At 32.2% G+C, this 12,476-nt stretch overlaps 1 long non-coding RNA gene across 12 annotated transcripts; it reads left to right on the forward strand.

The window, feature by feature from the left end:
• Window positions 1-5,928: 5,928 nt before the first annotated feature.
• On the forward strand, window positions 5,929-10,051 carry LOC108210527 (uncharacterized). 12 transcript variants are annotated; one of them, XR_010290015.1, is made up of 11 exons: window positions 5,929-6,148; window positions 6,238-6,945; window positions 7,057-7,167; window positions 7,430-7,970; window positions 8,051-8,203; window positions 8,273-8,325; window positions 8,413-8,467; window positions 8,579-8,642; window positions 8,805-8,861; window positions 8,939-9,637; window positions 9,725-10,051. It is a non-coding gene; the product is annotated as an uncharacterized LOC108210527 (long non-coding RNA). The 12 variants fall into 12 exon arrangements; XR_001804859.2 differs by lacking the exon at window positions 9,725-10,051 and having other exon boundaries at window positions 5,936-6,148; window positions 7,430-7,578; window positions 7,676-7,970; window positions 8,939-9,179; XR_001804862.2 differs by lacking the exon at window positions 9,725-10,051 and having other exon boundaries at window positions 5,936-6,148; window positions 6,238-6,817; window positions 6,901-6,945; window positions 8,939-9,179.
• Window positions 10,052-12,476: the final 2,425 nt, after the last annotated feature.

A 12,476-nucleotide genomic window follows, 5' to 3' on the forward strand; every position in this document is an offset into this window, starting at 1 on the left:
GACGAAACTAGCTCTTCTAAAACCTTCGATTATATTAGATTCGCTAGAAATTGTTCCAACTTGAGCTTCATTGGTTAATGAGTAAAATATTTTCGGTTTTATAGATCGTATGAGTTGTACCACAATCAGCAATGCATATATCTTTGGAATCCATTCCGTATATAATTAAGAAACACAATTTATTTGTTAAGAACATAAAATAATACATAGTTCAAACAAAATAAAGCACACTAGTAATTATATAAAGCTAATCTTCAATCTCTCACATGGGAGTTATGTTAGGTTCATTCGAACAATTAATGCTTATTCTTCTGGTTGCTAATAAGTACATTTATTAAACTAATCTTCAGCATCCCACGTGGGAGTTCCCTTAGATTCGTTCGAAACATTAATGCAAATTTCTTCGGTTGCTATTATGAGGGAATCATCTAAGTTGTTGGCGAAATTGGTTTCCACCATTTTTCTTTCGATCTTTTAGATGACTGATATAAGTTAACAAGATGTTTTGGGATATAACAAATACGTGACCAATGCCCTTCCATAACATACTTGTGGCATAAATTGTCATTTTCCCTCTTTGCGGTGCCTCTCTTTTGTTATGTGTTTCAGGTTGCCACTTATGGTGACCAGAGTTGTTATAAGGACGAAAATGCTCACGACTGTAGCCTCGTTCACGGTAGCCATCACGACCTCATTCACCTCTATGCCCTTTTCCACGTACATTTTGCTAGAATGCCGTGTTATTTACTTCTGGTAAAGGGGTAGATCCCTTTGGACGAGATTGATGATTCTTAGGTATCAATTCATGATTCTACTCAACAACAAGGAGAGTTTAAAGGAGATTTCCAAACTTGCGTTCTTTGTACATTTCTGCTAAGTAGATATTATTAGAATGAAAAGTGGATATATTTTGTCGATCTTTCTTTTCTCACTAACATCCTTACACACATAATAAACCTAGAATTATTTTTTGAATAAGACAAAGCTATATGACCGAACACTATTAAAATCTTAGAACTCTTAGGGGCCATTTGTTTGCCTCTTATTAGTGCTGAATGAACCTTGCTGCTTACCGCATCAGACGTTAAGTTTATTTGGGAAGGTTTTTGAAGTAGCAGTATCAATCAGATAAGGCTGCCCGGTTCAGTTATAAAATTACAACTCATTCATTCAGCAACTCATTTTTACGTGGATAAGCAAATATTAGTCAATAATTTGATATTCAGCGTAACATATACTTATGAAAGAATAAAAAACTAACCCATTAAATCATCAAAATTTTGTAAAACGTGGAGTTTAGTATAAAATTTGAAAGTTTGATGTTATCTAATAATATTATAACATCACATGTTAATTTGTTTAAATATTTTAATTATTACCAAAAGAATATTTTAGTTTAGTTTGACATTTATTGGTTTATAATTAATAAAATCCTATATCCTCTATAAATACGATATTATTAGTTATATAAATAATTTTATGTTAGACATATTTATTAATTTAGCAAGGTAAAATTATAAATTAATTTCATTCAGATATTTCAAAAATTATTTGTCAAATGATATTATTGATTTTGAATTCAGATAACTTATCGACTCAGATCATTCAGATAATATAATCAATCAGATATTTTTAATTCAGATTTGCCAAATGAGCCCTTAGATTAGTCCAATCATTTTCAGCTGCAGGTTGATAAACTAGTTTCTAATGATCGAACCTATCCTTTATATTTTTTCATAAAATAAGGGATCCTCAACTTTTAGGAATTCAGATTATAATCTTCATGCATTGGTGTCGGAGAAAAATAATAGAGGTAAAATTTTCTTTAATCATAGGCGTGTTTTTTTAATCTTTATCGTGTTGCTTAATTTCTTCGAACCCATGTGCAATTTTAGATCTTGTACCTACTATAAATAATTATCCCCTGAAATGTCTAATGCAATGAACAACAAGTTTGTAAGATTTGTCATTATAATCTGAATTTAACACAAAAATTATTAACTTAAATTATTAATATAAATATTACTTAATATCCTGCTAAATAGGGTGTGTTAACAAGTAAAAAATAATAAATGTGTATATCATTATTATCATTGATATTATGAACATATCTATATATAAAATAACAAATGGATTTTCACCCACCATACAAACGCTTGCGTCTACATATTTTCTCTAGAGAACAATATATTTCAGTGAATAATCCTTCTCAGTTTCGGTAGGGCTTCGTGCTGATAACGTGTTGTAATATACCAGCTTTTATAATATTAAAGGAGCTAATAAAATCTCTACTTAATCTAACACAGAGAGAATAAGAACTAGGATGGAGGTAGAGATCAAATATTTAAAATTGCTCGATGCAAATATTTACATTCAGCAAGCTATCTATTTATAGGCCTTCACATTGCAATGCAGTAGACAAGTAAATTAATTACATGCCTAAAACTTCTACACCTATGTTTAGCCATACTATTACAACTTTGACAATGATAATCACTTTAATAGTGTTTTAGTATGTCATTACATTCAGTTAAAAGAGTTTTAGTATGTCATTACTAGGGCTGAGCAAAATCGAACCAGAACCGAAGAACCGAATCGAATAGTGAAAATTCGGTCCGGTTCGGTTCCTTTTTTTCCAGAATTTCGGTTTTTTCGGTTTTTCGGTCCGGACCGAATTAAATGTCCGGTCCTTTTGAAAAAAAATTCGGTCCCGGACCGAAAGAACTGAACCATTAATATTAATTAAACATATAAAATAAAATATATGTTATAATAAGTTATACGTTTTAGCCACCATAGTCAATAGACACCCCGACCACTTCTTTCAGCCGCAGGCCATCTAAACCCTAATCAAGAATCTAACCAAACACGCTGCATACAGAGATTCAAGAATCGGAGATTCAGATATCAGAATCTCTCTATATACTACCTAGAACTAGCAGCTCTGGTATTCCTCCATTAAAAGCTACCTGTAGTGTATTCATATGTTATTTGTTTATATTATGTAGATAATTCAGTAGGACAATGTTGGCTTGACAAAGTGTTCCAGAGAAGCATGAGTTTATTGTGAAAATGTGCTGCATTCGATGTTTAAATTTGATTATTGTGCTGGAAGCCTGGATCCTGTGCTTCAAGTTTCAACTTGTTTTTTTCATTTTTGTTAAGAAAAATTCGGTTCTTAGAGAAAGACCGAACCGAACCGAATTATTTCGGTTTGGTTTCGGTGTGGTCCGGTTCGATCCGGGAAAAAACAATAATTCAGTTTTCGGTTCTTTCGGTTTGGTCCGCATCTGGACCGAACCGACCGAATGCCTAGTCCCAGTCATTACATTCAGTTAAAAGACGTGTAACGCCCCAACCCGCATAACTTAATAAAAGAAGACTTACTACAATAATATTGCGAATTCATCATAAAAGCAATAGCATTTTTTTTTCCTCCAACAAAAACCATAATACAAACCATACTCGTGTCATTACTAGGTGACATATAACAAAACATATAACTAGGCCATCCCCAGGTCAAAGTAGCCATATGTACATCATCCAGGCAAGATTCTGCTTCAGCTCGGTCCCCCTTCTACTTATTTTTATCTTTACCCTTTCCTGCAACATAAGAAAACTATGAGCTACTTCGCTCAGTAAGTAAAGTAACTGAAGATAATTTAACACACAAAAATAATCCAACATGTATAAATGCATTTCATCTTATCTTTAATCTTTATGAATCTTGACACATTTAATTAGTGCACCATGTTCAACACAATTGCCTGCAGGGCTTTCTTATAACATAATATCCCATGGGAAACCTCCTCAGGCGCCATTACCAACAGAGTGGCTCGTTGTATACCTTGCTCTGTGGTATCTGATCACATAGATCTTAACAACATAGAGGAGGCAAGATCAACTCATATTCGATAATCGAACCTGGCCTGCCCTTAAAGGCTACCCTTACAAGCCTACAAAAGGCTTAATAAAAACTTTATCTTATCTCACAGTTACACAGTTCAATTACACCATCATATTCTCATTTGATCACATGCATAATTTCATATTATATGTTATCAAAATTTTCCGATAAATACACACAACAAATCACGTACTACAACCACTTAAATCTTCACAAAGTAACAAACTTGAAGGACAGATCAAACAAGTAAGTACTTTACTTACCTCGGGTCCAACTTAAACTGGTCCAACTTAAACGATAAGATGCTTTCAATCAAGGTCAATCACCTAGAATCATACATATTTTCCTTTGTCATAAATCATTCTCTATGCCACTTATAAAATTTATAACTGTGGTTCAGTTAATTAAACCATAATTCCACCATTAAATAAATTAATAACTACTTATAATAATATTATAAGTAGTATCTAAAAAGTTACTAAATAAAATATTGAAATATTATTCAATAAAATAAGCAGAAATAACGACTACTTAAAAGAAGTAGTTACCTCAAAGCTGAACTGAGCTTTTACTCCTACTCCATTAAGGGAGGACTTTCCTCACTTTATATAGATGAGAGGTTGCCCCTATTTCTCTATTAACTCGATGTGGGACTTTTAGTTGATTGAAATAAAACACAAGCCAGTAGCAAGTGCACTCTTTTACAAATTGTTTCCGTTAAGTCCTTTATGCTACTAAATATTATTAACAATATGATTAGAAGGACTACATATATATAGCAGCCTACGATTTTTATCTAGATCGATGTGGGACTATAGCATGATTCTGAAAACTTACAACACTTAAATTCATATATGTCCTTTTTATCACTTAATTAAATCTTTAGTTATCTTACCAAGCATCTCTAGTTTTCTTTTAGGAAGGCAAGGCCTAACAAGACAACAAGATTTTGCATGGACCAAGCAAAATGTTCCAAGTCCTAATCACACTTGGTTTCTATTTAACACTTAAAATCCATCATGCTTAAGTAGACTCTTTAAGCCTTGAACTTTCACATCTTTCCGATGTGGGAGGAAAACTTGATTCCTCTATTGTACTTCTAGTGCAAACATTCCTACAACTTATATAAGAGTTATAGGTTCTTTGGTTCCACATATTTTCGATGTGGTACTCTAACATTTTAACTCAACAAACTATTTAAGACCCAAGTAAGGTCTAAAGTTCCTTGAAGAGAAATATAGAGTCCCATGATCAAATACTTTGATTATTAATATTCTTTTTTTCTTTTACAGTAGGATATAACTCATTTGCCTTTATTTATAACCAACTTAGACTGCTCTTCCCTTTTCTAATTCGATGTGGGATGTTGGTTAATTAAATTCCCCAATCATCACTTGAGTAATTTACACTATTTCATAAGCACTAGCCATACTTCATTTTCATAGGCAACTTAAATTATTCTTCATTCGTTTTACCCCATGTGGGCCAAAAACGAATAGAGCAAATATGCACTTTAGCTTTAATTTCTAATACCCCATCAGCTTATATAGGGAGTTAAGGATCTCTCTTCCTATTTTTACTCTATGTGGGAAATAGAGAAGAAAACTTTAAATTATTGAGGTATAAGCCAACTCCTTAAAGCTTAGGAATTTAATACATACCCCTACTTATTATATGGGATACAAGACTAGCACCTTTACTCTTTTGTCTCGATATGGGACAAAACTAGTATATTGAGAATAACTAGCACACTTGTAGATTCATTTATCTTTTTATTTATAGTTTAAAGATACTTCTTTGCTCTCATCAACATCAACATCAACATCAATCAACATATTCTAAATTCTTGCTAGCATTGCCACTTACTGAATTACTGTTTTTGCCCTTAGCCTATTTTCCATACAATCACTGATCATGTGCTTTTTAGACATTTGGCTTTCTCCTGGATTATCCAACTGAATACGGGTTAAACCCGTTGTTAAATTAGTGTATTTCTGCACTTTAATGGATAGTCCATATTCACGTGGATAGTCCATATTCTCATGGGCTAATCACATATCTAGAAATTAGCTATTTTTCCTCCATGTTCCGCTTTCTTCTCATAATTTAGTCATCTTCCCAACAAATTAAAAATTTGAAATCCCACGTTTTGTGGAGTCGTGATCTCTGAAGCAGTGTGGTTTTCTTGGCCTTCCTCTTCATCATTCACTGAATAACACGAAACTGCATGTGCCATGGCCGGTGGGTATACTGACTATGGTTGTTTGTTTTCTTGCGCTTCTCCGTTAAGTTGTTTGTTTTAATCCCGCAGCTATGTTTACAATCTGCAGGTCATGGACGCATTCCGCCTACCCCGCCTTCTCCTTCGTCCTGCGTTACTGGTGAGCCTGTTTACTCCTACCTGGACTATCCATTTCTAAACGGGTTAAACACATCTCTTATTTGAGTGTATTTGTGTATTTGGATGGATTACCCAGATCCTTACGGGTCAAAACCCTGTTTTTATTTTAACCACGTATCTATGTTTTAACTAATTTTGCTTCAACTGCCTGATTTCTCTCACATTTGTATTATCTTCCTATCGATTTGAATTTTGAATTCTATTATTGGAGACGTGATTGGAGGCCTGCGATCTGAGATGAGGTTTTGCAGTGTGTTGTTCGGCTTCGTCTTCGTCTTCTGATCATTCACAGCACCTCGAACTTGCATAAGACATGTCCGGTTTGTTTTCTAACTTTGATTGTTGTTGAATCCGCTTTCCGGTGAGAAGTATTACGTGATCTCCTCCGTTCTCGGAGCAGTTACATGCCATAAATGAGAGGAATTTGTATTCACACTTCACTCGATTACCATTGTTTGATTTTGTAATGGAACGCGGATAATTGATTATGTTATAGGTCTAAATTTAAGGTTGTATTCTTCTTCTTTTTCTTGCTTTGATTTCTCTAATATTATTGTTTTTATTTGCAAGTATTTAGTTGATTTTTTTACAGGTCGTAAATGTATTTGGTATTCATCTTAAACAAAAATTACTTATGGTAATACTTCTCACTTGGTACTCTCTGTTTCAAAAGAATTATAATAATAGTGTTGTATATATGGTTATCAATAGAGTGTCTGTTTACTCTTTAAATTCATCTATGTATTAGGTGAGCCGATGGTAAAAAATCTGGCAATGCTTTTGATGCATATTTGCGTATCAGATTGGTTAATAGCAAAATGTTGAGGTAACATCTCCAGGCAATATGGGCATCCTGTTGGTATGTATCGCAAATGAAAGACTTTTAATTTGTTGCATTTTTACCCATGTCATGTAAAAGTTTTTGGTATTACTCATCAATTGTCACCATTTCATTTTGTTTTTCTATGTATGTGTATTTAAGTTCCGTAAAACATGCCCAACACCTTAGACTAAACCAACTAAATGTGTCTCTAATGATAATCTTTTTATCTTCTTTCATGATCTTTTATTATCGGTTATTGTCTACTATATACTAAATACTCATTTAAATTAAATTGCAGTTCGCCCTCCTTTCAGCCAGAGATCACAATTACAATGACGTCAATTTGCCCGCTTATTTCCAAATTCTCAACGGTTGTTTCTAACATTTTTGACACTATGACCCATCATAAGTTTAAGACTATGTTGTTTCTACCTACATTTACTCTTTGTAAGCTCTCTGCATCTTTTTATATTCATAATTATGGACAAGTTTCTATTTTGATACGCTATTTATATTGCAGTTCATAATCCTTATTCTGTTGTAGGTGAAGATTTTATTCATAATAGTGTGATTGAGGTCATTCTGTTTAAGATTTTACAATTCAGCCTGTTATTTCACAAAAATGGTTATTTATTCTTTGAGGTCATCTCTCGAATCATTTCCTACTTTCATTTATAAGTCGTCATTTTTTTAAGTGGCAGCCATCCCATCTCGGTGTAACTTACATTTTCAAGTGGCAGAATTTGGATCAAAGTTTATCACCCTGGCCGCAGTGTTGTGGTGTAGCCAGAATCATCAAACAATACACACAAAAGTGCTGGTGTTTCTCTCATGAGAAGGTATTTTATATTAAAATTAAAAATTACTTCATAATTGTGTGTTGCCTACAGGTTTAAAATATTAAACTTGATAATCTCAGGGTGTCTCAAACACGTTCTTAACCATAAGTAGGCTTGGATATACTATGATGCTGCTTTGGATAAGCTATTGTATTAGGCAAGCTATTGTATTAGGCAGGTCGTTGGCTGCCGTCTTTGATTTCTACATAAAACTCTAAGAATAGATTAAATAGGTCAGTATCAACTTTGGTAACTTTTTATCTTTATCGTCCAGAGATAAAATATATCTTTCTGTTTATCAGTGATTTTTACAAGTCAGAAGCGAACCCCGCTCTATCCATTATCTCCATTCTCAGTAAGAAACTAGAATTTTATCATGTCATTTAATTATTACTTCAATTCTTATCCAATTTTCTCCATCTTCGATTGTATATCATGTTAGATGGAAGTGACCAAGTCAAGATAAATAGCAGATGATGTGAAGAACACAAGCAGAGGTAATTGTCTTTTATATGAAAATCAGCATCATTAAGTTGCCTCTTTTATCCCGCACAAGCTTCAGTTTAACTAATATATGACTTTAATATAAGAGCTTTTATTTTATCAAGTTTCACAGCCAAGTTGGCGAGGAGCACACGGCTGAACAGCAACAACCAGAACAAGAGCTATCAGGTTTTTCAGATATATATTCCTGTATATTCTTGAGATTACTTACATATTGATTTGGAATATATGATCACTGTACTTTTTTTACCTCTTGCCTAAATTATTTTGTCGAGAAAAATTTTACATTTTCGTTTAAAATGTCACCTGTGAATATAACTCTTATTGCAGCACACCGTGGTGAGTACATTAGTGACGACAAGGATGAAAATGTCCAAGAAATCCTAGGTATGATTTCCCAAATTAAAGTTTATAGTTTTTCAATTTAATCGTCATCTGATTTTAAGGCGATTCAATTATTCCAGATTTGTGGAGCAAGATGGATCATGTCAAATTTGGGTTTATAGTAATTGATGTGAAATAGGTTTACTATTGTGATTCATTTTACTGGCTTAAAACACCTGTTGGTGAGAGTGTTGCTCATCCATTTCTGTAGTTTGACAATAATTAGATTGGAACAATTACTTGGTATCAAACAATGGCCAAGTGCTTACTAAGAAGGTTTGTCATTCCTCCACTTGAATGTGTTTCATATCTGTTTTAGTATACTGTTGTAGGATAATCTTTATGTTTCATTCATTAAGCATTTTGCCAACTCCTACTTAAGCATTTTGCCAACTCCTACAGGAAGAAAGTGCTAAACGCCCTAAAACCAAAAACTAAAAAACAGAAGCATGGAGTCTTTGCCTCTTTACTCTTTAGTTACAAAATTTAGCACCATATGTGGCTTCTTTCTTTCTGCAATTTTGGCGATATATTATTTTTATATTTATTCTCTGTACAAAAATTTGTACTTGGGTTTTTTGTTGGTTTCACGGCAGCTCTCATACTTAGGCTGATTTTGTTTGTACAAAGTCGTCAAATTATAGAGGAGGGCAACAAGCAGTACATGGAAATAACATCTTTTATGGGCAAGATCATGAAGTTGAACCGTGTACATAGATGGTAAACACGGAAAAAAATTGTGAAAAATACGAGATTATGTTAATTCCAGTGTTGGTGATGTAAGTTCAATAAATTGTTTTATTTTCAGTATCTTTGCTCTGTATGAATCACAGTACTCAACTAACTTCCGAAATATAATTCTTTAGAACAATGTTGTTGAGATTGGACAGAGTGGTGACACTCCTGTTTACCATAAGGCTTGCAGCAAAAAAAATAAGATGTACAGAAACAACTGTAAATGCCACCTTCGTTTTGCTATGAGTGTTGTGTGAATTAAGCATCTTGCACATCTTTTATTACGACGTGCAGGAGGTCTGAGTCCTGCAACTGGTAATGGTGTTTAGTGTTTTTCTTTTCAACTGAGTTCTCAATGGCTTTGCGATGGTCCGCAGAAGTTTTTCTTTGATGTTTTTTGTTGGTTTGTTTGGACTGTTTCCACTCATGAATAAAACTATATCTTCTGATTTTCTGAAGTTCTGAACTGAAGCAGCATTTGGATTCTGCATTTTAATGTCTGTAATGATATTACTTCATGTTTCACCGTTATCTATTTGTTTTACAAGTTATCTCATGTTAAAAGTTGTAAAATATATTTATTTGGAAGTTATAATTAAAAAAATAGAATTAATCTACAGCTATAATTAATTGCGGCGGAGCATTGGCATATCAACCAGTGTTATTTAATGTATTACGATAAAAAAATTCATGTTAATAAATAGTATTTAAAATTAGATCCTTTCCAAAAAAAAAAATATAATGTTCAAAATTAGATTATCACATTTTATATATTTTTTTCTCAATTTGGATTTTTAATGAAAAAATATTTAAAATTATATATGAAAAGTCAATTTTTCTTATATATAATAATAATTGATTTATTTATTTTATAAATTTCTTATGCATGATAAGACTTATTGAGACTTGGATCATGTTTGGCAAATATGGTAGAGTCTATATCTAACATAGTGATTTATAATTATTTTTTATTAAAATAATTTATGAAATTTTGAAAATATAATGATATATATAAATTTGATAGCTTATTCGTGTTGATGAGAATTTTTATTATATAAACTAATAAAAATGAAATAAGTTTTCTAGAGTTATTACATGAACGAAGAAATTTTAACTTAATATCAAGTTAAGACAAAAAAAATCTTATATAAGAAAAATAAGTAACTATTTCTGCAAAAAATACATATTTAAATATATTTTTTCGTAAATAAGTATTTGAAATTCTTAGTATTATTTATTTTGTAGAAATGAGTTACTTATTTAACGGAAAAAACTATATGCTTATTTTTTTTAAAAATAAAATGGATAAATTGAAGAGATCTTAATTTTACTCCTGAAAAAATATTTATTGTATTTCAGTACAATATTTAATAGTCTGTCGAATTTTGGCATCGAGAATTCAGTATAATATTTATTATACATTGTTCTATCATATTTGCATTGGTTTGTGAAGATCACTATACTTTGAGTTATATATGTTTGATGTTCGAAAGTTAATTATTTACAAGTTATCATAAGAAATAATTTCTGATTGTGATATCTGTTCGAAAATTAATAATTTACAGATTATTGCGAGAAGTAATTTTTAAATGTGATATCTGTTAGTGATATATTTTTTGATCATCATCGATAATATGTTGAAATTTAAAAAAAATTGACTGAAATATTAAGAATTTCCGTGTGCGAAGCACGGGCAAAAAGCTAGTTCTCACCAATGTGGGAAGTGAGCCAAGTACCCATCACATCATTTGTATCCAATATACTCCATACATTATATAGTGCAAGAAGAGGTTCCCTTCTTACTTCTAATCAATGTGGGACAATAGTCTTAATAAGAAAACACACATTAATATCCTACTACTAATTGAAAATTAATAAAAACACGTCTCACATAGTCAATAAATTTACTCAACACATATCTCAAATATTATTATAATAAAATAAAATATTCATATTTTATTATATAGTCAAACCTGGATATTACAAGACGTTTGAATTTAAATTTGAGTTGAGCGACTTATTAAGTTATTCAATCCACGTTGAATATTCAAAATAGGCTTATAATTTGATTCGAGTCGAGTATTTTTTTTTTACGAAAAGCGAAGAATTTAATATATAACCGAAACCCAGCCGAGACAAAGCCTCGAACTGTCAATTACAACCTGATTAAGAAACAAAAAACGAGCTAAACATATAGCCGCTGTGTTTTCAGATCGCTTAACAAATAGAATATTTAAATTCTTTGAAACAAAAAGTATTACAATCAAATCTCGAACAATCCAACCTACATCAGTTGTGAACATAGTAGCATCACAATCGACCTTCACATAAGCAGCTGCATCTGTAGCCCAATGTTTAAAATTATCAATTACATCCACTGATATTGTATCAAAAAATGACCCCAAAACATGAACAATATTATGTCGTGAAAGGTTAGTTCTTGAAATACAAACATCAAAACAAATACAAAATATTTGATACAAGCCATACGGATCACCCAAAATATCATATAACACCTTCTTGAAAACGTTACCGAAACCCATAACAAGACACACAGAAACATCAAAACAAATACAAACATTCCAAAAATATGGGCACAACCTTGATGACAAGGTACTCAACAAGAACTCACCCAAAAGGATTAGATCTTGGTTTTATTGATAGAACTGATAAATATAAGAGAAGATGGAAGAGCGAAGATGATTAATCAGGAGAGGGGATGAAGGATGAAGAGTGGAGAAGTGGCGGCTAGAATCCTGGAGGTCGACTCTCAAAACTGCAAACCCTAATTTTAGTGCCCGGGCAAAAGCTGAATTAAAATCAAGCGATTCGAGTCGGGTATTAGTTAAATGATTGGGAGCTCGATTTTTTTAAACGAGTCGA

The sequence above is a fragment of the Daucus carota genome, chromosome 3 (genome assembly GCF_001625215.2).
Source record: "Daucus carota subsp. sativus chromosome 3, DH1 v3.0, whole genome shotgun sequence".
Classification (NCBI taxonomy): domain Eukaryota; kingdom Viridiplantae; phylum Streptophyta; class Magnoliopsida; order Apiales; family Apiaceae; genus Daucus; species Daucus carota.